General features: G+C 37.7%; 1 protein-coding gene across 19 annotated transcripts in view; it reads right to left on the reverse strand.

Moving 5' to 3' along the window:
* HUWE1 (HECT, UBA and WWE domain containing E3 ubiquitin protein ligase 1) overlaps window positions 1–22,446 on the reverse strand; it is a 151,087-nt gene extending 128,641 nt beyond the window's left edge. For 17 of the 19 annotated variants that reach the window (XR_004952860.1, XR_004952859.1, XM_036227014.1 and 14 more), the window contains exons 1-3: window positions 22,338–22,446; window positions 22,038–22,136; window positions 16,301–16,445 (exon numbers count right to left, since the gene is read on the reverse strand). The gene's annotated coding sequence lies outside the window, so the exon portion shown is untranslated. Of the gene's footprint in view, window positions 1–16,300; window positions 16,446–19,500; window positions 19,643–19,684; window positions 21,116–22,037; window positions 22,137–22,337 lie in introns of those variants that run through there. The other 2 variants (XM_036227012.1, XM_036227013.1) reach the window with 2 other exon arrangements.
* Window positions 22,447–23,892: the final 1,446 nt, after the last annotated feature.

The raw sequence follows: 23,892 nt of genomic DNA on the forward strand, positions 1-23,892 counted from the left end.
GAAAGAAAGAAAGAAAGAAAGAAAGAAAGAAAGAAACCCAGAACTGAGTTCTTATTTGATCTAACGTTTAAAGGTAAGGCAAAGGCGAGGCCAGTAAGGTAGGAGCAAAACTAGTTCACAGTATCATGAAAGACAAAAGATGGCAAGACTGATCTATTGTGTCAAATGCCAAAATGAGGTATGTCCAGAAAATGTCCACTGAAACTAGGAATAGAGATAACTTGAGAAGCAATATTATCAGTGAGGTTGTGGGAAAGGAAAAGGTCAGGGAATCAATGGGAAGTGAGGCAATACACATGGTATGTACAGAAAACTCTTTTGAAAAGGGTGGTTGTAAATGTAAGCAGAGAATTATGGCATCATTGAAAGGTAGAAGGGAAGGGTGGGAAAGTAAAGTTAATGGAAAGAAAATCCCTAAGAAACTTGAGGGTAGGATACTGTTGGCCTCTCACTATTTCCCCTTAACATAATGAACACTTATTATGAATAGCACAAATACTAACCCGAATTAGTACAATCCTCTCCTCAATCTATTAAAACTTGACTCAAGTGTCCCTTCCTATGTGCTTATATTGTAACCTGTACCAATCACTTCCCTGTTAATGAGAAAATGTCTACCACAGAGTTGGGAAGGAAAGAAACAAACATTATCAGTGGTTGCCTCTAGGTGGCAGGATAACACAGTTTTATTTTTGCTTCATGCTTTTCAGATCTTTCCATATTTTCTACAATCATGTATCCATTTACGAGAATTTTTCTTTTGTACAATTTTTCTTAAGGCAGAAAACAGCGACCCCTGAGCCAAAGGGCATGCATCAAATTAAGAACAATCTTATTTAAACAAATACTTTGGATTGGCTGCTGCCTGCTCTTGGAGCTTCTTTCCTATGCTTTTTGCTGCTTGATCCGTAAGTTTGGAACACAGCGAGCACCCAATACTTATGGACTTGGTTCATTATTGGTAGATTAAGAAATGCTGCAACATGTATCGGAGTGCAGATGAATCAAAGTCAGCCTAAAATTCCCCAAAAGCATGGAAAAGCTTTATGACAGTTTTTAATCAAAAATGCTTAATAAACACTAAACTCCAATGTGCCACAAAGCAAAATATTTGATTATTTTTGCCTTGCAGTAAGTGATTCCCTTTGCCTCTCTGCAGTCTCTGAAAGTGAGAACTGTCTGGACCATCTATCATGTCAGGAAGCAGCAAGCCAAATCTTGAAACCCAGACAGCTATTCATTATTTGATTACAGAAGCACAGACATAACGTTAACTGATTTGTTAAAGGGGATACCACCAGATTGTCAGGCCTTTCCATCCAGTCTATTGCTTGATTATTTACATTAATATTCACCCAACATATATTCTGAGAATCCATTTACCATAACAACAGCTAACATTTACTGATCATTATGCATTATCTCTAAAACAACTTGGAGATGAAGACTGTTCTCAGTTTACTGAGGCCAAGAGTGGCCACGTACCCAGTAGGTGGTGTAACCTGGATTCACATCAAATTTGCTCCACAACTCCACAGTACACAAAATATTTATATGCACAATCTACCCTGTCACCCCCCACCTGTAGACATCAATATCCCCATTCTAGGCCACATAAAACATGACCCCAAGTATTGGTGACCTAGATTTTATTGGCTACTGGTAAGATGTAATAATAAAGCAACTGATAAGAGTATATAGATACTAAATTATGTTGTACACTTGAAAATTATTAATCAATATTTCCCAATAAATTTAATTTTAAAAACTGTATGCAGAAAAAATAGTGCATAGTAACTGCCTAATGTTTGCTGCTGTTAAGGAAGACACACACAAAATAATAATAAAGTAACTGAGGAATAGCCTTTACTCACTCAAGACAAATCTGGAAATTATCTGCAGAAATGCCTAAACACAATCTCTCCTTTAAAATCTGAAAACACTAGACCTCAGGTAAGTGTATAGGCTTGCTCTTGGTGCTTTTCTGCACTTCAGTATACTCAAAGAGAGAGGAATCTGATGCCTTCAACAGTGACTTTAGATAAACGAAAGATGTCAGAATGCACCCCCTATACATCTTCTACCCTACTGTCCTGGGAAGCTGCAGATTCAGAAGTTATCCTTCTGGTCATTACTCCCAATTACTTAGAGAAACTGACACCAAAAGAATTTGGCAACACAATAGAGCTCACCAAAGTTGTAGATCAGTTTTGCCAGTAGAGAGGAAATGGCAGCATGCCAAAGAGCCCTTCTTAGCATTCCCAACAAAATAAATAAATAAAAGCAGCAATGACTGCTGTCAAAGTTATGCAAATTAAGGAAAGAAAGACTCCTGGTCTACACATTTTAAATTGATGCTTAGAATAACCCCAGCCTACCCTGTAAGAATAATCTGTCGCCCTTACCCTTCCTTACTTGTGGCTGGATTTGGCACAAAAGATCAATTATAACACTGACTGAGTTACCCCCTATCTAACACACCCAATTTCAAAGATTCAAGTGCTTTTTCAAGTTTGCCCACCAGAAGTTTAAGACATCAGTCTTTAAACCAGTACTCTATATTCGAATGTCAAGAACCACAGAAAAGCCTGCCACTATTTAATAGGTGAACTTCATGTAGAACAGCCACAGGCGGCATTCAGTGAGTTCAGGAAAACACATCCATCAGAAGTCAATTTACCTGAAAAGTATCTTAAAATAAATTTGGAGTTCTCAACACTTGCTGTGCAAAATCAACCAAGACCTATTTTGAAAACTAAAAATGCCTGGCCATACAAATAACTGACTCAGTACATATGTGGGAACTTTTTTTTCAAGCCGTTTAGGTGATTTGGCTGCACAGCCAAACTTGAGTCACTTTACTAGATATTATTATGATTTGCCAATTTGTTACTCACTTAGTAATTTTTAAATAATTAGGGAGGGGGGGTGAAGTCTAAATAAAACCAGAATAGCCACGTATTGATAACTGTTGAAGCTGGGTAAACAGGTACATGGGGGTTTATCATGCAATATTTTCTAACTTTTGTGTTTAAAAAGCTCATAAATTAAACATTTTTAATTAAGACTTTATCCTGCTAGATCTCTCCATTCCATCCTTTACATTGCTGCCAGAGCAATCTTCCTCAAACTCAAAATCTACTTACATTATCAAGTGTAAACTCCTTACCCTAACCAAGCAACCAAGATAAAGACCTCTAGGATCTAGTTAGTCCCTGTTTACCACTTACCGGGGCCATGAGATTACATAATATTCCCCTCAGTTGCCCCACATGCTTTAACCACATCAAGCTTTTTAGTTTCCTTAACATTCAAGACTTTTGATACCCTGACTCAAATTTTGCTCTCTGCAAAAATAGCTGCTCTCATCATATCCCCTAGAGCTCAACTTAAACATTGCCTCCTCTATGAAGCTATTTCAGATATCCCCCTCCCCAAGTAAAATCGATCTCTCCCTCTCCTGGACCCTGCACATACCCCTCAATCAACACCACAGGAATGAGTTCTGCATGAGTGGGACTGTGTCTATTTATCTTTGCATTCCTGTCACCGGCACAGAAACTGCCACTGAGTATATTCATAAATGAACAACTATCCAGCAAATATTTAATGAAGCTAAAAAAAAATCCAAGTCACATTAAACTCTTTTGGTGAAATTTTCAACTGAGAAAACCAATTTATACAATTTATTCAATCTGCATCTTTCCAACCAACAAATACTATATAAATGAACATAAGATATGTGAGGCATTGCGATGGGTGCTATGAGATAGCTAGCTATGTGTACAAAAATGTAAAAAAAAATCAGAGAAAAAGGAAGATTAGAAGCAATGCTAATATAAAAGCAATGAAAATCAGTACACAAAAACGCACAATTAAATTAGAACTTCCTAGTGACCAAAGCAAAGCTGGAAACAATCAATTACAAGATCAACAGAGTACATAAGATAAATCCTTATATAACACCGACTATAATCCTGGTTTTAAAAATTTGGATTTTGAGAGATTAAAGTTGCATTAAGCAGAAGACACCTTTAGCAAAAGTAAAATAGCCCAATTTCACCTTTAGTCTAAAAACATAAATACAGTAAGGAAATATAAGAACAAGATAGCAATTTGGATAGCCTCTTAATGACATGTGGAGAAATCTTTAGATTTTTTTCTTGTCCTATACTGAAGGATCACCATAAAAATCCTGAAATTCTATGGAAAATTTTGCACATGTTGGTATTTTCTGGGAAGATAACTGATAGCTTTTATTGGCTTCTTAAAGAGATCCATAACTTGAAAAACATTAGGAACCATTATTTCACAAAAAGATTTCCAAGACAATGTCTGCTTAGCCACTATGATGTTTTCATTTTCATTTATGGAACACAGGTGTAAGGTATTTCCCCTAAAGCCACATGATAGGCTGTCAAATACAATAAACTCAGTACAAGAAACTAAAAAAGTAGAATTCCAATCCTTTTTGCATTATTCAGCTCCAACTGTCACATCCTGAGTTTTAAGAAAATATACAACACCTTTAAAGATTAAACCTCCTCTTTATGTAAGGGGGAATTCTTTATTCCTGGATAAAAAATCCTCTATCTTGAAGGTAGAAAAGGCATAAACTTTCTATGAAAAGCTAGACTGAGTGTACCTCTAAATAAAAGCTAGGTTTTAATGACAAAATATTCTGACAAAAGATATATCATGTGGGGAGTAGAAATCTCAGTAAGGTATTTGCTACCATACATGTGTTGATTATTTTTTTTAATTTAGAGACTGAGGAATACTACTGGAAGAAAGTCAAAATGAAGTAGGACAACGGCATAATGGAAAGGCCCAGAAGTCAAGACAGAACTGAGATTAAATTGCATTTACTGGCTGTATGATCTTAGACAAGTTAGTATACCAGTCAGTAACCTCTGTAAAATAAACAATCTATCTCATAGGATTGTGCCTGGTAAAGAATAAGTCATATTATTTATTTTATTATTTATTTCTTTTAGCTCCAGATTAATTAAAGGGCAGCACTCTTATGCTAGATCGCTCACATGCTCTCTCTCTCTCTCTACACACACACACACACACACACACACACACACACACACACACACACGATCAAAAGCGATCAAAAGCGAAACAGAGCTGGTCTTTTCAACCCTTCTACATGTTATCTGTATATGTAGGAAAATATATATAGTAATATGTTAATCTCCAGACTGTTAGCCTTAAGTACTAACATGAACCAAAAAGTTAACCTAACTTTGATGACCAGAAAGCTCCAGGTCTCATTCTCAAGTTATAGTTAGTCTACTAAATAATGTTTGAGCCATGCCACTTAACAACCAGAGATATTAAGTGTATCTTAAGTATTTTGAGCTGGTTCAAATGAATTTGGAAGGAATAGAGACAAAAATTCTTTGATGTGTTTCAAAAGAAGTTATTTATAGCAGTTATCAACGTGATATCAAACTCCTTTCAGAATGATGAAAATAATTTCAACTTCACAGGTTTGTTGTAAAAATCAAATGAGTTCATTGATAAAGTTTTAAAACAGGGCCTTTAGAAAAAAGATCATGTCTCAACATATAGACATAACTGGCTCTGTTTGAGTAAATTTTATAGTACCACACAAAGCCTGGCACATAATCAATTCCAATGTTCTTTAAATAACCCAAACAATGTAAACAATCTGCTGCTTTAAAATATTTGTTATCTACAACATGAAAGGTGTTTACTGAAAATTAAAGAACAATATGCAAAAGTAGTGTATTTCCCTGCCACCAATTGACTTTGTGACCTTAGGACAATCTGGGTCTCAAACATACATAAAATGGGAATAATAACTGAGACCCTTTAGTTATTGTAACACCCTGCTTTCAAATCAAGATAAATGCTAAGTATTAAACATGAACAATCTGAATTATTCTCAAAATTAAAGAGCAAAGAGCAACCAAGCCAGTTTTTTATTTGGCAAAAATCCTAACTTTTTAAAAAACAAAATACACTTTTCCAAATAATTCACTTTTAAGTGAGCATTATTTAAAAAGATCAAATAGTTTTTTTTCCAAGATAGAAAATAGGAGCAATTGACTAACCATCTGGATGAAAATAAAAGCACACACCTACTTCACACTATTGCTCAAACAAAAAAAGCTAAACTATAAAAGTATTAGAAGATAATACAGGGAAAGATTCTTGGAATCTTGGCAAAGATCTTTCAAGCAAATTACACAACCTAGAAACCAAAAAGGAAAGAAAAAAGGGGCACATTTGACTACATAAAAATTCTAAACCATAAACAAAATATTTGCAATAGGATAAAGGGTTAGTATTTCTAATACAGAAAGAACTCCCGAAACTCAGTAAAACAAATAATCTGACTGAAAACCAAGTAAAAGGGCATGAATTTGCAATGTGCAAAGAATATAAGCATTTGCTTAACTTAATTATAAAAATGCTAATCAAAGCAAGAAAGTGCTGTTTCTTGCTCATCAGACTAGTTAAAATTAAAAAGATCAACATCTTGCCTTGGCAGATATAGGTGGAGAAAAGGGCACTCACAGACACTGCTAGTGGACATGGAAATTCAATACTATATATAGCCTTTCTGGAGGTCATTTTCGCAGTACTTATCAAAAATTTAAATGACCCAGAATGAATTCTACTTCTAAGAGCCAACAAAATGGAATGATTAAATTACAGCAAACCCATGCTTTGGAATGCAATGCAAACATTAAAAGAAATAGTCCAGCCATGTGTTCTAACATAAAAATATGCACAGTACACAAATGGATAAGGATAGTAGGTAAATGGTAAAAGGTGTAAAATATATATAAATTGGTAACATATTTCTAGGTGTGGCATGAATAAAAAAAGATTGTCATTTGAGGGAAGACTAATTTTTAACCAAAATGTTTGTTTGAATCTTTAAAATTTACAGCAAACAGGTTATTTTTGTAATTTAAAACTGAAAGAAGAAGATAGGCTTAGAAAATGTCACTTTAATTTGAAAGTTTTACGAGCAGAAAATTCAGTCCTATCTATAGTTTATAGTATCCATAAATATGCAAGAAAACACAGCCAACTCAAAATGTCCCACGAAAAAGTTACAATTTGTCCTCAGGCTGAAAAGTAAAAACCATAGTCAAAAGGGCATTCTTTGGACTTTTGACTTGTTCATTTACACTTCCTTAAATTTCCCTCGTTTTGGAGGTAACTTTTTTATTGAAAGGGGGCCACTTATTCTGCATTTCCATGGATAACACCTGCTGGCACATTTAGAAACAGAAGTTCAGTTTTAAGAAAAGATAAAGCACAGAAGAAACAAAACTGGACTAAGTAACCTGGGTTCAATGCCCGACTCCATTACTAACTAGCCATGATACCTTAAATGAGTCCTTTCCCCTAATCTGGGCCTATAACGAGTTTGACATGGCTAATATGAAATATAGGGTCTTCTCCAATTCTTCTTTTGGACAAAGAGATTATCATTTTAAAGCCACTGGTAATTTGTTTTGTTGGAGGTAAGAGATTTAAATTCACCCATGCAGGCAGTCTGCCTTTACTTTTAAAAAGCAAAAATCTAAACTGCTCTATGTAAAAGGTTATCTTCAACTGATATCTGCACCTCTCCAGAATACACTTCCTTTTAAGGCTGGCCTCACCAAGATAACTAAGGAAATCTGAGGAGCAGAGAACTGGACCCCCAGATTAGGTCATCAAACTAGCCTCTGTAATATATGGCAGCAGATACAGGTATAAGGAGAGAGCCCTCTATAGGAATGATTGATACTGAATCTACCCCAATTTATGCTCTTCAAATACTAAAGCATCGAGGCTTAGCCTGAGGTGCTGTCATACTGTAAATTAACATGGATTATATATTAAACATACCACAGTGAACAGTGGATGATTTGACAGTGTCAAAAAATCTTAGGTTTGTGCATTCAGTTCTAGAAATTTCTTTAGGAAATAAACAGGGAAGTCACAAAGATTTCTCTATTAAGATATTTCTCTGCTTCTTTCATTCATTCAACACTTATTTACCAAATGACTACCGTGTACTGGAATGCACTGTTTAAGATCATAAAAGGTTGAATATAGGAAACTGATTAATAAATTATAAATCATGCACACAATAGAATATAATGTAGTCATTAAAGACATTATAAAGGAAACAGTATGACAGGTAACAGCAAATTTAAAAATACCATTTGTGAAAAACTGGGGAAATTTGAATATGAACTGGATATTAGATAGTATTAAGAAAAAGAACAAATTCCCTACGTGTGATAATGGTATTGTGGTTGTGTAGGTCCTTATTCTTAAAACATGCATGCTGAAGGATTTAAGGATGAATATCATTCTTACTTCATATACTTCAGAAAAATTAAAGACACCTATGTACATACAAACCAAATGGCAAATTCTTAACTGTTGGATATAGCTGATGATATACAGATGCTCACTATGCTCTTCTCACAGCATTTTTATGCTTAAAAATTTCCATAATAATAGTTGTTAGGAAGGAAATGAATTACATTTAAAAAAGTATTTTTGAAAAAAATTGTTTATGCTACACAGGCATAAAAAAAGCCTTGAAAGAATATACTATATACCAACATATTAATAGTATTTGTCTCTGACAGGTAGGATTTCAGGAAATTTCTGTGCTTATCTGTATTTTTCGACAATAAGCCTTGTATACCTCTGTAGTCATGAAGACTATTATTTAAAAATAAAGTTAGGAAAGCATTTTCAAACAAGAATTTTAAAAAAATGAAAAAATGACTAAATAAAGTCTCATTCTGAAAGCATTCTTATTAAATGATTTTACAAACTTTATAGTAGTATGCAAATTTAATACTACACAAGTAATAACAGATTGTTGTGTGGACATCACATTGTTTTTGAAGTTCTACTTATATGAGTAATTTATACCATTCTCTCAGTACAAAAAATTCAAGCAATTCATGGTAATGATCACAGGGTTAAAGTATCATTAAAAAGCATTTCCCTTTTACCTATATTATATCCTCCCTTAAAGACTTGGAGGCAAAAATGTTAAAAATGATCAATTCGGATGTGGAAGTGGTAAGGAAAAGTTTTTATAATATTGTTCTCTGTACCCGTCAGTGTATTTTAAACTTCTCAGGAACAGAAATGTGAATATTACAGAACAAGCTCAAGTTTCCCTTGACCACTCCTCCCAAATAATCAGTTTACTCCATTAAAAAAAAAACTATTAATAGTCATCGGATAATATATAATACCTTGCAACTTACAAAAATTATCTCCAAAATAGCTGAATTAATTTATACCATTTGTGGGCATTACAAGAACAGACTTTCCCCTATATTTTTTGCCATGACTGGATATCGCCAAATTACTTTTTGCCAATCTTATGGTTAAGAAAGATCTCATTTTGTTTAGCATTTCTGATGTTTAGCTTGAGTATCTTTTCTTGTTATTAGACATTTTTTGGTCCTATTCTGGGAAAAGCATGTCCCAAATTTTCTAAATTGTTACTCTTATCATTAAGATGAGAACACACCAACCAAAATGTTAATGGTAACAATATTGTTATGGGAGGAGGAATCTTTTCCCAAAGAAAGAATAAATTTTTTAGTTTTTCCTAAACTAATTCAAGTAATATAAACTAAAAAGTGATGACAAAGTAGTGAAAATAATCCTTTTAGATTAAAAGGTATTACTTTTAGGGTACTCTACTACAGGAGTAGATAACACCCCAGTTCATAAACTCTTGCTCAAAGAAATAAACACATCTAAGTACAAGTCTTGTGAGGAAATAAAATAATGGTTGAGGCTACTGATTCATGTGGGACACATTTAACTAACTTCATCCGTATAACATTTGAGTCCATGATGTACTACTTTTCCTATATCTTGTTTAACCATAACAAAATTACTGTGACATTCTCTGATGCCCTCCTGTAAACTGCTACAGCACATTTTGTTCACTCATGTTATTGTACCAAACCCTTTAAGTATAATTTACAAGTCTCCCTCTCCTAATAGACCATGCTGCCCTCCATTCTTCAGTTGCTTATCTTTGTATTCCCAGCATCTTGGCAGTATTGAGTATGTCCTCAAATACTTGAGTGAGATATCATCATAGCCATTTAAAGGATGAGGAAACGGGCTCAGTGATGAAGTAATTTGCCCCAAGTAACATAGCTATTAAATATTTATTTTCCATAAATTACAATGGCCTTATCTTTGTAGGGCACTCTATAAACATTTTTAAATACATAATTTCGCTTTAATGCTCACAACAGTCTATGAAGTAGGCTCTCTGATTATCATTTTATAGATGAGAATGAAAATTCAGTGATAAACCCTAGGCCTACTCAACTTCTAGTTTATATGAAGTATAGTTCTTTTTACGTACTTGATAAATTACTACTGTAGCAAACATCTGGGGGGAGGATGGTAGAGGGGAAGAAGGGAGAAGGCAGAAGGCAGTTAAAGCAACAAGACAGAAGCTGCAGACCAGGTGTAAGTCCATCTAAAGACTATAAACTGATACTGTAGTGTCAACCACAATATGTACCACTTTGAAATCCAATCTTGGCCCAAAGGTTTTTCTTGCTATTACCCTGTATACACAGAAGACAAATGCAGGCTTTCTCACATAGCAGCAGTCTCAAAGGCTGGGGAGGGATACAGAGCTAAGAAGAGATTTAAGAAACAATAGGTTACATTATGCGTGGACAAAGCAGAGGAAGAAATGATAACACAAAGGAAAAGGCTAAGGAACTTTAAACATGATCTCATTTAGTCCTTATTTGTATTCTGAGTTTCTCAAGGGCAGAGACTAACTCATTCCTTTTATGTCCCTAGCCCCTTGTACTTAGAAACACTCAGTAAATACATGTTGAACTGAATAGAGAGGTAAGATGTGAGAGGGTTTATTAATTTAATATATATTAAAGAAGACATATTAATTTAAAAAATGGTTTCCAATTTACTGAGCATTTACTATGTGCCAAGCGCTGTACTTTTTAGGTAATATATCATTTTAAAAGGAATATTTTCCTCTTTTCTAACCTGTTATACATGGTGCTAATCAAGTACGTTAATAGTGGTGATACTGATGACCATTAGGAAGACTCCTTATGAGTTACTAAGGTTATAACACGACCTTGAACAGGACAAACTTGAACAACAGGGGGCTGTGTAGATGGAGGGAAATCAGGTCAACCAATGTACGGCACGTCACCACAGAACTGGGTAAGACCCTTCAGAGGGTATGAATGTGAGTTCTAAGGCTTGGCAAAGTGAAAGGCTACTATGGTGAAGGATTCAGTTATCATTGGCCAGAGTCTTAGCCCCAAATGACCAAAGAACAAATCCCATTCCTCCACTGATGACCCCAACACAGACCTGAAGGGGTCCTGACAGGCTTTGCTAACGGGCCATCACTTTGCCACCATGACTGCCCATCTCTAAGCTGTTGGAGGGGTTAAGCAAAAGAGTATGTTAAAGAAATTACCATCTACTGACCACCTACAGTGTGCTAACACCTTACATTTTCTCATTTAATCTCAAAAACCCCATGAATAAGGTATTTTCACCAGATGATCAGGCAACTGATACATTAGGGCTTAGCTTGCTCAAAGTGATAGAACTAGTAAGTGGCCAGAAAAAAATTAAAAATCAAGCTTTTATCCTGCCCTTCTTGTATAAATTTTATCACTGAGTAACCTTACAAAATTATTCCAGCTAACATATGAAAATAAAATGAAGGGAATATCATGGATCTAAGCTTTGAGTAGCTTAAATGGCTATTAATATCCAAAAAAAAAAAAATTCCAAGACAGCATCACAACCTAATGAATGATGTGAATGAACTCAACACTTTCAATATTTTTGTCAAAGGGAATGAATCTGAATTTATAAAGTCTCTGGACCCAGCTGTCTATTTGCAGAAAATGTTGAACTGTACTGCATACGAAACCAGCAAAATTCAGTTTGTGGGAAACTCTACAGGCTAAACGGCCTAAGTTCAGGAGACATGGTATAAGGGAAAAAAAGGAAAAAACAGAAGCTATAGATATTTAAAGGACAGATCAAGTTTTAAAAATGGACAAAGTAAATTATACTATCCAGGGATACACAACTGGATGATAAAACTAACAAAATGCAAAGAAGTGATCACTATAAAGTCAGGGAGGGAGGATGCTGCGATTGGGATTGGCACATGGAAGAACTTCTAGGGTGACAGGAAAAATTCTATTTCTTGACTTGGGTGACAGTTACGAAAGTGTTTAAAATAATTTATTAGATTATAAATTTGTTTTGGGGTGCTTTTCCATATCTGCATTCTATTTGCTTCCAATAAAAGGAAAACATTTTAATCACATTAAAACTGCTTACATATGGTATAATTCCATTTGTATGAAATGCCTAGAACAGGCAAATCTACAGAGACATAAGGTACATTAGTGGTTGCCAAGCACTGGTGTGGTTGGGAGAGAGAAAGGAAGTAACTACTAATGGGTACTAGGTTTCCTTTAGGGGTGACGAAATGTTCTAAAATTGATATGGTAATGGTTATACAATTGGTGAACATACTAAAAACCATTGTACACCTTAAATGGGTGAATTGTATGGTATGTGAATTATATCTCAATGATGCTGTTTAAAAGTTTAAGACACCCCAGTTAAGCCAAGACACAGTTTTAAATAAAGGCTGAGGTGGAGCTCGAGAATCGGAATATCTGACAGATTCTCAGGTGATGCTGCTGATAATGATCTAGGGACAACATTTTGAGAACCACTCCAACAAAGGATTTCAAAACTGCTTCCTGATGAAGGCAGTACAGCACAGAAGAGTAAATAAAGTGTTTTTACTTAGGAACTGAGAAAGTAGTCCAGAAAAAAAAAAAGTTAACACTATGCCAAGCATTGTTCTATTCCAGTGGTTCCCCTGACCATCAGCATCTCCTGGGAACTTACTGGAAATGCAAATTCTCAGGCCCCTCCCAGACTTATAGAATCAGAAACTCTAGGGGTGGAGACCAGCAATCTGTTTTAGCAAGCCCTTTAGGTGATTCTGATGTTCTCAAAACCCTGTGAGATAGGTAACACTATTATTACCATTTTACAGATTAAGCACTGTGGCACAGATGTTAAATAATTTGCACAAGATGACACAGTTGGTAAGAAATGGAGTCAGAATCTGAACCCAGGAAGTCTGGCTCCAGAGTCTGTGTTCTTAATCACTCTGCTGAAAGGTACTTCCACCTATAAGAACTCAATTGGAAAAATGTAATAAAGCAAAGATCAGGAAAAATATGCCTCACTATAAAGACAGGAAAGTAAGAAAATAACCACAGCAAATAATGAAAGCATTAAAGCAATCTTCCAAAAGTGTTCCGAAACATAAGCAGCCACCCAAACAATATATAAAAGTATTTCCAGAGAAATTACCAATGATATCTAATTATAAGGACTTAAAGCTTGGATTATGCTAAAGATGGTATATAAATTCATGGCAGTGTGTTCAATCTTTAAAATCTAAACAATTATACTAAAAGGTCATTCCGGAATAACTTGTATCTCCCTAATCCAAGTCCCTTTTAATTATTAAAGATTATTAAAAAGGAAAAAGGGCTTCCTCAACTTTTAAGATTATACAATCAGGATCTCAAAGTTGAAAAATAATTTCATATTCTTCTAGTCCAACCAGCAATCCAGACTGATCGATCTACAATACCAATTTACATTTAATGATACATTTATAAGAAACTAAAACAAATTCCAACTTCTGTAAAATCACATTCTGAGATCAATTCATACCACCACTGTAATTATTAAAGCCAAATGATTAAAAACTTTTTAAGGAAACTGAAAGTTGAAAATGCTCAGGTTAACAGCCTAAACAAAAACCACAGTTGTTTTACTCACAGAGAGCCACTCCTTCACTATCTAAAGCATTTCTACAACCAGAAGACCAAGTTGGTCAACAAGTACATCAAGTTTTAGTAACTCAACCTCAATGACACATCAAATGAGAAGGCTTCCAAAGAATCTTTTGAGCTGAATAATCCCTGATGGTAACATATAAACATCTCATAACCAGTCATTGAGGAAACGAGTCAGAGAACAATACAGCAAAACATCCAGAACCCAAGTGCTTGTGACTGTCAACCTTATAGATGGTGAGATCACTGTAAATCAACCTAATGTGACTACAGCTACATATCAGATTTTAATAACTTAATCTAACTTCAGGAGAGGTAACATGGAATATAAAGAGCAAATATTTTCAAAGAAACCGAGTTTGGCATTTCAATAATATTTTGAACCCAAGGTTGAAAACACACAACAAAAGAAAAAAAATAGCATTTCCATTGTAAAATTATAGCTATTAAGAACTCTGGAAACAATTCAAATATTGAAATGCCTATTGTGCGCAAAGCTCTGTCCCAAAAATATAGTTATTATCCTAGTTTCGCAAACTCAGGATCAGAAGGTTTAAGTGATCATGTTGAAACTTCCTAACTACAGAAAACTCAGTATAGGAGTAAATATCTCATCACTATAGACAATATCCTCAAAATTTTTTTTGTTAAACGAATAACTTCTCTGTAATTCCCAAGAAATTGCTTCTTTAATAATACTTAGTCTATTTTCAACTAGCGATCTGATTTCCCTACTAATGAACAAAGAACTGAAAAGCTTGAACTCGTGATCCATAGCACTGGGGATTCACAATATTTCATCTAAATACCTCAAAAACTTTCATTCATGACCTCTACCCTCTCTGCTCCTTAGACTTGGAATCACTCTCACTTTAAAGATAGGCACAAGTGGCTTTGCTCTGCCCTCATTTGTGCTTAAGTCAAAGGCTGGCTGGAGCCTTTGTGTCCAACTTCCATTCTCAGATTTTGACCATGAAAAAGACATACAGTAGATCCCAGGATGGCCAATGCTACACAAGGAAATAAATGAACAGTTTAAAGGACTTTATGCTGAGGGAACATCATTTCCAGAAAAAAATAAAATGAAAAATAACAACAGGAAAACTACAGTTGAGTATAATAGCTAAAAATCAGAAAGTAGAGATTCTCAAAAATTGTTTAGCATTGCCATTTCAAAAAGTGTATTACAGCCAGAGGAGCTCATCACTAAGTCTCAACAGCTTAGATGTTATGTATGGGTCAGAGCGGTTGATACACCAACATCAAAAGAATAAAAATCAACATTATAAGGTAGTATAAAAATAACTAAACCACCTAAGGAAATTGAAATCATAATGAAAAATCCCAAAGGCACAATCAGGTCATTATCTAGGAAATATTAGCTTCTTCCACAAGGACACCTACTTTTCATGTGGAGCAGTAAGCAGGGCCAAGACATGGAACTGAAGTCAGGTATCAATTAAATAGACTGCCACAGAAAAAGGAATCCATGACTAGTTATTTTGGGATAGTGCCTAGGCCAGCAGTATCAACTCCAACTGGGATACAGGAGATTACTGCCATTGTTCCATTATAATGGGGTCCTCCAGGGTCTTTAACTTAGCAAGAATAGGTTAGATACCACTACTGGAATGTAATCACGAAATGTGGAGGAAACTATAGGACAAGTTTTTCAACAAATAAATCAGAAGAGAAAACAAAAGGGATACAATCTACAAATTAAAATAGATTTAAGAGATATATCAATCCTTTGTGATAAATGGACTTTCTTCCGATTCTAATTCAAACACACTGTAAAATTTGAACATGAGCTTCATATAATGTATTTTTTAAATCATTGTTTTTGAGTTGTGATAATCATTTTGAGGTTATGGCTATAGAAATCTTATCTTGTAGAGCTACCAAATCTTTTGCAAATAAAAAAAAGTATGACAATGGGTTTATTTCAAAATAATTGAGGAGAGTAGATAGAAATATAGATGAAATAAAATGGCTGCAAGTTGGTAACTGTTAAAAGCTGGTGATAGGTACACAAGGGAATCATTGTACCATCCAATTTTTTTGTATGTTTGAATTTTCCATAACTCTTAAAAAAACTGGTTAGACATAATATATTGCAATTTTATTTTATGAATGATGCTCAAAGTGACTTAAAAATCATGTACAAACAAAATTCCTTCAAATAGTTCGATTCAGTAATGTGCTCCATTTAAACGCAAACAGCAGCCAGTGCCACTTCAGATCAATGAAAGAAACCAAAGTAGCTCAATTACAGAATGGCAATATGCGCATCCCCACCATCTCCATTCCAGGATGTAAAATACAAATACTATCCACAAAGATCTAGAAAAACTAACCTAAAATCACAGCCAATCATACTCATCCTGGTGTGGAATACCAACACTTCTCCAACAGCTTTCTGAACCTTCCTGACCAAGTTGGTCTGCTGGTTCCTCTGGAGTGCTAACCAACTCAGGTCAGACTACTGGAGTACTGGAGGACCTACAAAAAAAAAAAAGGTGTGTGGGGGGGGAGATACACAAACATTTATTAGGGTGTGGGGAAGGTAACCATTATATCAGTGTTCAAACACAATCACAGTTATTATTTCTTTAGCAATAGCCCTCAAATATCAATTTGCATTTTTCAGGACCTGCTTTAAGAATAAGAATCCAGAATCAACAGCTAAAAACAACTTTTCTCATCTGACAACACCCCCTGAAAACTTAATTCTCAATCCAAATGAAATTCTAGGAGACAGTGATTATTTTATAAACCATTTTATATGCCCACTGTATATCAAGACAGTATCAAATTTATTATTTTGGGTGGGAAAAAAACTGCACACACAAAAAAATGTTCACCTTCATGCTTTTTGGTCACACTGGGAGACAAATGATAAACACCCTAGAAACTCAGATTGAACTTTGCCACTGAACCTTAGACAAAGTTTTCAACTGGTATTTCCACTTCTTCCTCTCAGAGATCTACCCAGAATAAATTAAACCTTTTAAGGCCACACCTAAATTGCATTCTCAGATTTATTTTCATTTTGAATGACAAGAGTCAAGCCAAGGTTTAGTTAATTTCTGATCATTGCTTTAACCCATTGTGAAGAACACCAAGGCAAAAATCTCAAAACAGAAAGTGATCCCCTGACCTCCAAAGCACTTCAAACTAAATAAACCCTAAAGCTCAAAACTAGTGTCCACATATCTTGAATGGGTACCCATGGTAAATTTTTAATCCTAGGTAAACTTTTCACCATCATATTCCTATTTTAAACCCCAACATATGACCCATACAGCCAAGGTAATTAGGAAAAAGTACCCACTTTAATACAGGTCTAATCAAAATAAAAACATTAACAGTAAGAAAACTACCTCCATATTGGACAGTTAGAATGTTGGAAAATATAAAACGGCAAAAACACAACAAAAGATAATGTTAAAAACTGGCAGTAATTCCCTTTGGAAAAGAAGTGCAGTATCTCAAACAACCTTTCTAAACTCTCAGATAGGAATTATCCTGCCCGGGTAAGACCAAAATAGCAGATCCCCGCACTGAACTGAGGGACCAAAAGAAAGGAAATAAGAGAAAGGCAATATGAACACTTGAAAACTAGCTAAGTTCCCTTTATAACTATGAAAAGCACGGCACCAAATCTCATCCAGGATGAATGATGGTAGACCGCCTCTGAAGGAATGGAAGAAGGAAAGAGACAAGGGATGAGGCACCCCTTCTAAAAGGCAGAACACCTGAGGGGAGGGGGATTGTTTCTTGACAGGATTATAGCTGGTGGTCATTCCAGGATAGTGGTTTTGCACTAAAATTCCTAGTCTAGTCTAGTAGGCTAACACAGGTGGTAATCATATTCGAACATCAGGAACCAGTGGTGAGAGTTCGGTCTAAGGAAAAAAATACAAAAATGATAGGACTGGCCTAGAAATAATATGAAAAATTACAGTTAAAGGAACAAAATCTCTTATTCTTTCCCAGGTCATTAAATTACCATGACACAGGTGCATCTGCCGACCTACTGTTACACCAAGAAAAAGTAACCAATTTATAGTGTGCTTACCATAGGCCAGGTACTTTACAAAGTATCTAATTCTAGTAACTACACGTGCTACTATACTACCCCCATTATACAAATAAGAACACTGGGAATCTGAAAAGTAATTTGCCCAAGGTTACAAAGTTCAACACGAATCCCAAGCACACAGTATTTTCACTATACCAGGCTGCCTTTCCTTGACTGGGAATGTTGGTGTCTCCTCAATCTAGGCAATATTTGGGCTAAAAGAAAACAATGTTGAACATGTAATCTAAAAACGAAACAAATGATAGGGAACTAATGGTGGAATGCCGGGAGTAGAACAGAGCAATGATTAAAGGCATGAGGTAATCTATCAAAGTTATTTTCTAGCACATGGGGAATTCAGCTCCTAGTAAAAGAGCATGGGGGACAGGAAGTAGAAGCATTAAGAAGTGAGAAGCACGTAAGTGGTGGTCAGAAGCAATGATAGATGTCCACAGACCAAGAACTCAGAGCAAGGAAGGAAAGGGGGGAGTTCCCCAAGCTTTCGCGGGAGATGGTGGGGCAAGGAAAAAGACAAAAAGTTGGTTTACTGAATGATATCCTTTACAGCTTTTTAGTTTTCTTTTCGGGAGTGGGGGGGGGTGTTATGGGGAAGGGAAGGCTAACAGCCCTAAAATGAAGAGGTCACGAAGACTGCAATCATTCAATCACCAACCCATTCATTGTGCTGCCTAAGAGTGGTCGAGCTGCATGCAGAGTTGGAGAAATCAGTGCCCTTTGCTTCGATCAGGGTCGTAAAGCGCAAAGACCTAACTAAGGAAATGGAATGCTACTATGACTCCATCCATAAAGATGGAGTAAATGCAAGGAATGGGGAAGACTCTATTATAAACACCTGCGTCAAGAGGCCCACGAGAAGAGGAAGACGAGATAGGGTAGGGAACCTGGGCTAAGCTCTTCCGTAGGAGGGCTGGGCAAGAGATGACAGGGACAAACTCTTGACCCCTCCTCTCAAATACAGCCTTAAATACCTATGTAAATGAGGGCGATTCGATCAGATGACAGAATGAGGGTAGAAGGGGGAGTATGTCAGAGGCACCGAAGCTTGAACCCTAAATCTTAGTTCAAAAACCATGGGAATTGAGGAAGTAGAGCCCATATCAAGTCAAGAAAAACTAGGGGATTGTTTTGGAAGACCGCAGGGTGGGGAAAACAGAGGGGGGCCCACAAAAAGGAAGCGAGGAGGGAACCAGTTGTCGTAGGTTAGACCCCTTTTCCCCCACCGCCCACTCTAACCCCGACCCCACTCCCCAACGAACTCTAGGACTCCCGCCCACTGCGGCGGCAACAACGGAGGCGTTGACCAACTGATGGGACATAGGCGGGCCCACACGCGGCTAAGGCCCGGGAAATGATGTCGCTCCAATCGACTAGAGGTGGGGTGGTCTTCACCTGAAGCTCAGTTTATCCGCACCTGGGCTTCCCACCGGTCGTCACCTCCTTAATGTCACGTACCTGAGAGGCGTCATAAACGCGGACAGCCAACACTTCAGTCCAGGGTCCTGGCCGGACAGACATCAGCTTCCGCCGCCATCTTAACAGCAAGCGGACCGACCCTAGTCACTGCTCCCCACCACCTCCGAGCTACCTCCGCCAACGGATCCCACGAGGACGTAACCCCACTCCCGCGAGAACTCACCGGCTAAGAACAGCACGAGCTGAAGACGCTGCTGTCGCCTCCAGGACTGTTGCAGTCCGTAGCCGAACCGCGGCCGCCTCCGCGCGATCTCGCGAGAACTTCTACTGGACGGGAAGAGCCTGAGCCCAGCCCTTCCCAGACCCCTCCTCCCACCAAAGCCGAAGTCGCTACGGCTCTCTGTTCTCGCTTTACGCGAAGCGAAAAGCAAATGACGCACAACCTCACGAAGAGCCGAGGGGCGGAGCCAATTTGCTGCCACCGGCTCCGCATGCGCCCTGACAGCTATCGCGATATCACACTTTAATCTCTGCGAGAATTCCGAGATCACCGCAGGATGCCGCCCGCGCCTTGCCTTTAGGGAACACGAGATCTCGCGAGACTGGGTGCTCTCTCCTAAAAAGGAGAGAGGCGGGGCTTCACGAAAATGACTGGGAGATTTTAGGGGGGAAGGGAGGAACCTCCCGTCCTGCAGGGATCTCGCCTACCACGAGGTTTCCGACCCACTGCGGTGCTGGCTGCCAAACCTCGCGATGACACAGCTCAGCGCCAAATCTCGGCCATGTCCTGAAAACTGCCTCCGCCCCCGATCTAAGGTGTCTAGAGCCCAGTGCTTGAGGAAAATTTGAAGTCAACCGGTTTATTCTCATGCTTCTGGGCAGGCCTGTACCAATTAACCAAACGATGTTCTGTAAGAAGAGCAATGGGTCCCCCATTGTTACCTGCCTCCAGGAATCACATATTATCCTGGACTAACACATAAAAGACGTTCAATCTCACAATAAGCACGCAAATGCAAATGAAAACAATGACAAAACAGTTTTAGCCCACTCAGGTTGAGAAAAAAATTTTTTTTAAAAGACCAGTAACATCCAGACTCCTTCCCTCGCCGCACTGCAGGCTAACCTGAATCCATCTTAATCTAAAGGCTCCCATCGTTAGTAATAGCTCCAAAGCCACTGATTTTAACTCCCGAGGCTTTATGACATAACCAAAAGATCTCATAAAGTGGTTTTCTCCAAACAAAGGAGTCTACCCTCAAAGGAAAATTGAAGCTTCCTGGGGGGCAGGGGGAGGGGGAATGAGTGTTTGTAGCTTTTGATATGGCAGTTTTTCCACGTCTAGCCAACAATGTTTCTCCAATAAATCCTAGGATCCAATATGGCTCGATTCATGGGCTTTTCTATTCTAATATATTGTTCTGTCCATTCTAATTTAAATATTGTTCTTTTAGAGTACAATTTAATATCTAGTAGTATAAATAACCCATCTTTACTTATCTTTTAGGATATTTTCTCCGTTATTCTTAGCCATCTTTTTTCCAGATGAACTTTAGAATCATTAAGTTCCAAAAACTTGATATATTTATTGAAATTACATCAATTGTATAAAGCAACAGGAAAAATGGACATCACTACAAAATTGAATCTTCTTATCCAGAAGCATGTATCCCTTCTCCATGTATGCAAACGTTCTTTTATTATATTTCTCAATAAAGTTTTGTAGTTTACTTCTAGGTATTTTTATTAGTTTTTATTGCTATTGCGAATAGGGTTTTTTTCTAGTATTAAATTTTCGAAATGCTTATTGCTTATAGAGAGGAAGACTATTCTATTAACATTCGCCTATTTACTTTTGTAAACCGGCAAATAAAAAATGTTTAATTTCAGTAGTAATCAGAGAAACGCAAGTTAAAACAATGGCATATCATTTTTTGCCCTTTAAATTGGCGAAAAATACAAAGATTGATAATAATTTGTGTTGGCACAACTGTGGAAAAATGGGCACTCTCGTACAACATTGGAGAGTAAATTAACATTGCCTTTTGGGATGGCGATTTGGATAAATCTATCAAAATTCAAAATGCATATACACTTTGACCCAGCGATTACTCTTCTAAGAATTTCTCCTACAGAAATACTCATACATGTACATGAAACACATACAAACCCATTCATTATAGCATTGCTTGTAACAGCCCCCTCCCCCCCCAGGGGAACAAGCTAATGTACATCAATCCGGAAATGGTTAAATAAACTATAGTACAATCATACAATGCAGCTGTTTATACATGAGAATAATTGAGATTCCCTGATATAGAAAGATCCACAAGGCATATTGTTAAGTTTTTAAAAAAGAATTTGCCGAAACGAATATGTATGCGTGTGTGTTATAGTACGGTTTAGATCCCAAAACATACATATACAATGCCTAGTAGTTACCCGCGAAGCCTGCCCGCCCGCCCCTCACCTTCCCCCTCCCCTGAGACTGTCTTCCTTGAACCCACGAGAGAACCGCCGAAGGCCTGGCCTCTACTCTCTCCCTAGGACTACTTGGACATGGCTAACGCCGGTACCTCGCATCCCCACTGTCAGTCGCTGTCTCGCCGCGCTGCTGGCCACTGCCCCGCTGCCCGCGAAGATGCGGCTTGCTCTTCGCTAGCGCCGGCCGAGGCCTGGAGGAGGGGGAGAGAAGGCGAAGTGGAGGGAGTGCTGGGGCAGGCCTCCGGGTCCCTTCACCAGCCTCTCCCGTAGGCTCCCCAAGGCCGCTACCTCCGCACCTCCGCGCAGGGTCCCGTGGGAACAACCCCCAGCGAGAATCCGAGGACGACCACGAAAGCAGAGCCCGCACCCCAAACCCGAAGGAAAACGCTCACCTCAGCGGTAATAGCACCGCGGGGCCCGCAAGAGAGTGCCGGGTCCGCAGCCCTGCTTTAGCCCCGCTCCCCTCGCTCGCCCTCCGCGAAAAGCCTCCCCTTCTAGCTCTCCACACTCAAGATCTGAGGCTCCACCCCCCAGCTCGAAAATCCCCGCCCATGCCCCTTGGAAGGGCGCTCCCTTCGCGGAGAAGCCAGGTCCCCAATAGGGGACCGTGTCTGAGCCAGCCCAGCAAACCCAACCATGAAGGATAGTAGGGTCTCTAAGGAATTGGGATTTGATTCGAGGGGCGATGGCAGCCGCTGAAGGTTGACAGAATTTTATTTGATTTGCGTTTAACAATCTCCGGCTGCCTTGTGAAGGATGGGGGGGGGGTGGGAGGCAAGAGAGCAGGCAGGGACAAGGTGTGGATGGAGGGCGGGGGAAGACCTGGGCGCCGACCACAGTGAGTTCATAAGGGCAAAGGCTTAGAACACTTACTTCAAGCACGTAGTAAACCCTCAATAAACATTCTCTTTCTTTTTCTCCTTGGTACTATTTGAGGTGGCAGTGAGATTGGCAGAGTTTTATAGAGTATCTGCATCTGTAAATGCATAGTAATGAAATAGATCTGGTAGGAGATACCCCTAACTATATAAACCGTGCTTCATCGGGGTTGCACAATGAAATTGGAGGGTGAGAGCAGAGAACAGCTTTGACTTGCAACTCTAGATACTTCGGTAAGGTTTGAATTGTTAACAAAAAGCATGTATTAACACAATATTTTAAAGTATAAAGACAAAAGCACTATCCGAAGTACTCTTGAATCACAGAGGAAATAAAAACCGTAATTATACCATCTAGTTCTAATTCCAATCCTCCAGAGCAAAGGCTCATGCCCCGAATTGAGAATCTGATGAATGGATCCACTGCCGGCCAAATACATATTTACACATAAAATTTTGCGTGTCATCTCAGCCTCATGGAAGCCCCTTTGAGATAGATTGACCCATTAAATATTCTTACAACGTAATTTTTAATGGGTGAATGTTATTCCATTGTAATGCTAATTATTTAACCAGGAATCCGTGTTTAGGTCTTTGTAATTATAAGAAATAAAGACACGAACTTTGATGTAACTTAATATTTGCATATTTCTAAGATTTTCCTCAAGGAGAAATTTGCAGACATGGAGTAGCTAGGGTCAAAATGTCACTTCTTCCAAAAATTTCAGAACAGGCTCTTCAAAATAGTGGTAGCAATGTACTATAAAAGTGCTTTTTTAAAAAAAAAAATAAAACTATTAACAGTGCTGCAGTGAAAATCCTTGTACATGCTTTTTTGTACATATAAGAAAAAAATTCTGTAAGATAAACGCAAAGAAGTGAAAACTAGATGGCTCAAAGACAGCACATTTTGAAATGTTAACATGGAATGCGAAATTGCTGTGGAGGAAAACTTAGTTTATACTTCCACCAGCAGCGAAAAAGAATAAACATTTCCCTAAATTTTTATCCACACTAGGTTTTAACCAATCATTTGAATGTTTTGCCAATGTGATGGGTGAAAATGCTT

This window comes from Rousettus aegyptiacus, unplaced genomic scaffold (assembly GCF_014176215.1).
Source record: "Rousettus aegyptiacus isolate mRouAeg1 unplaced genomic scaffold, mRouAeg1.p scaffold_m13_p_9, whole genome shotgun sequence".
Taxonomy (NCBI): Eukaryota; Metazoa; Chordata; class Mammalia; order Chiroptera; family Pteropodidae; genus Rousettus; species Rousettus aegyptiacus.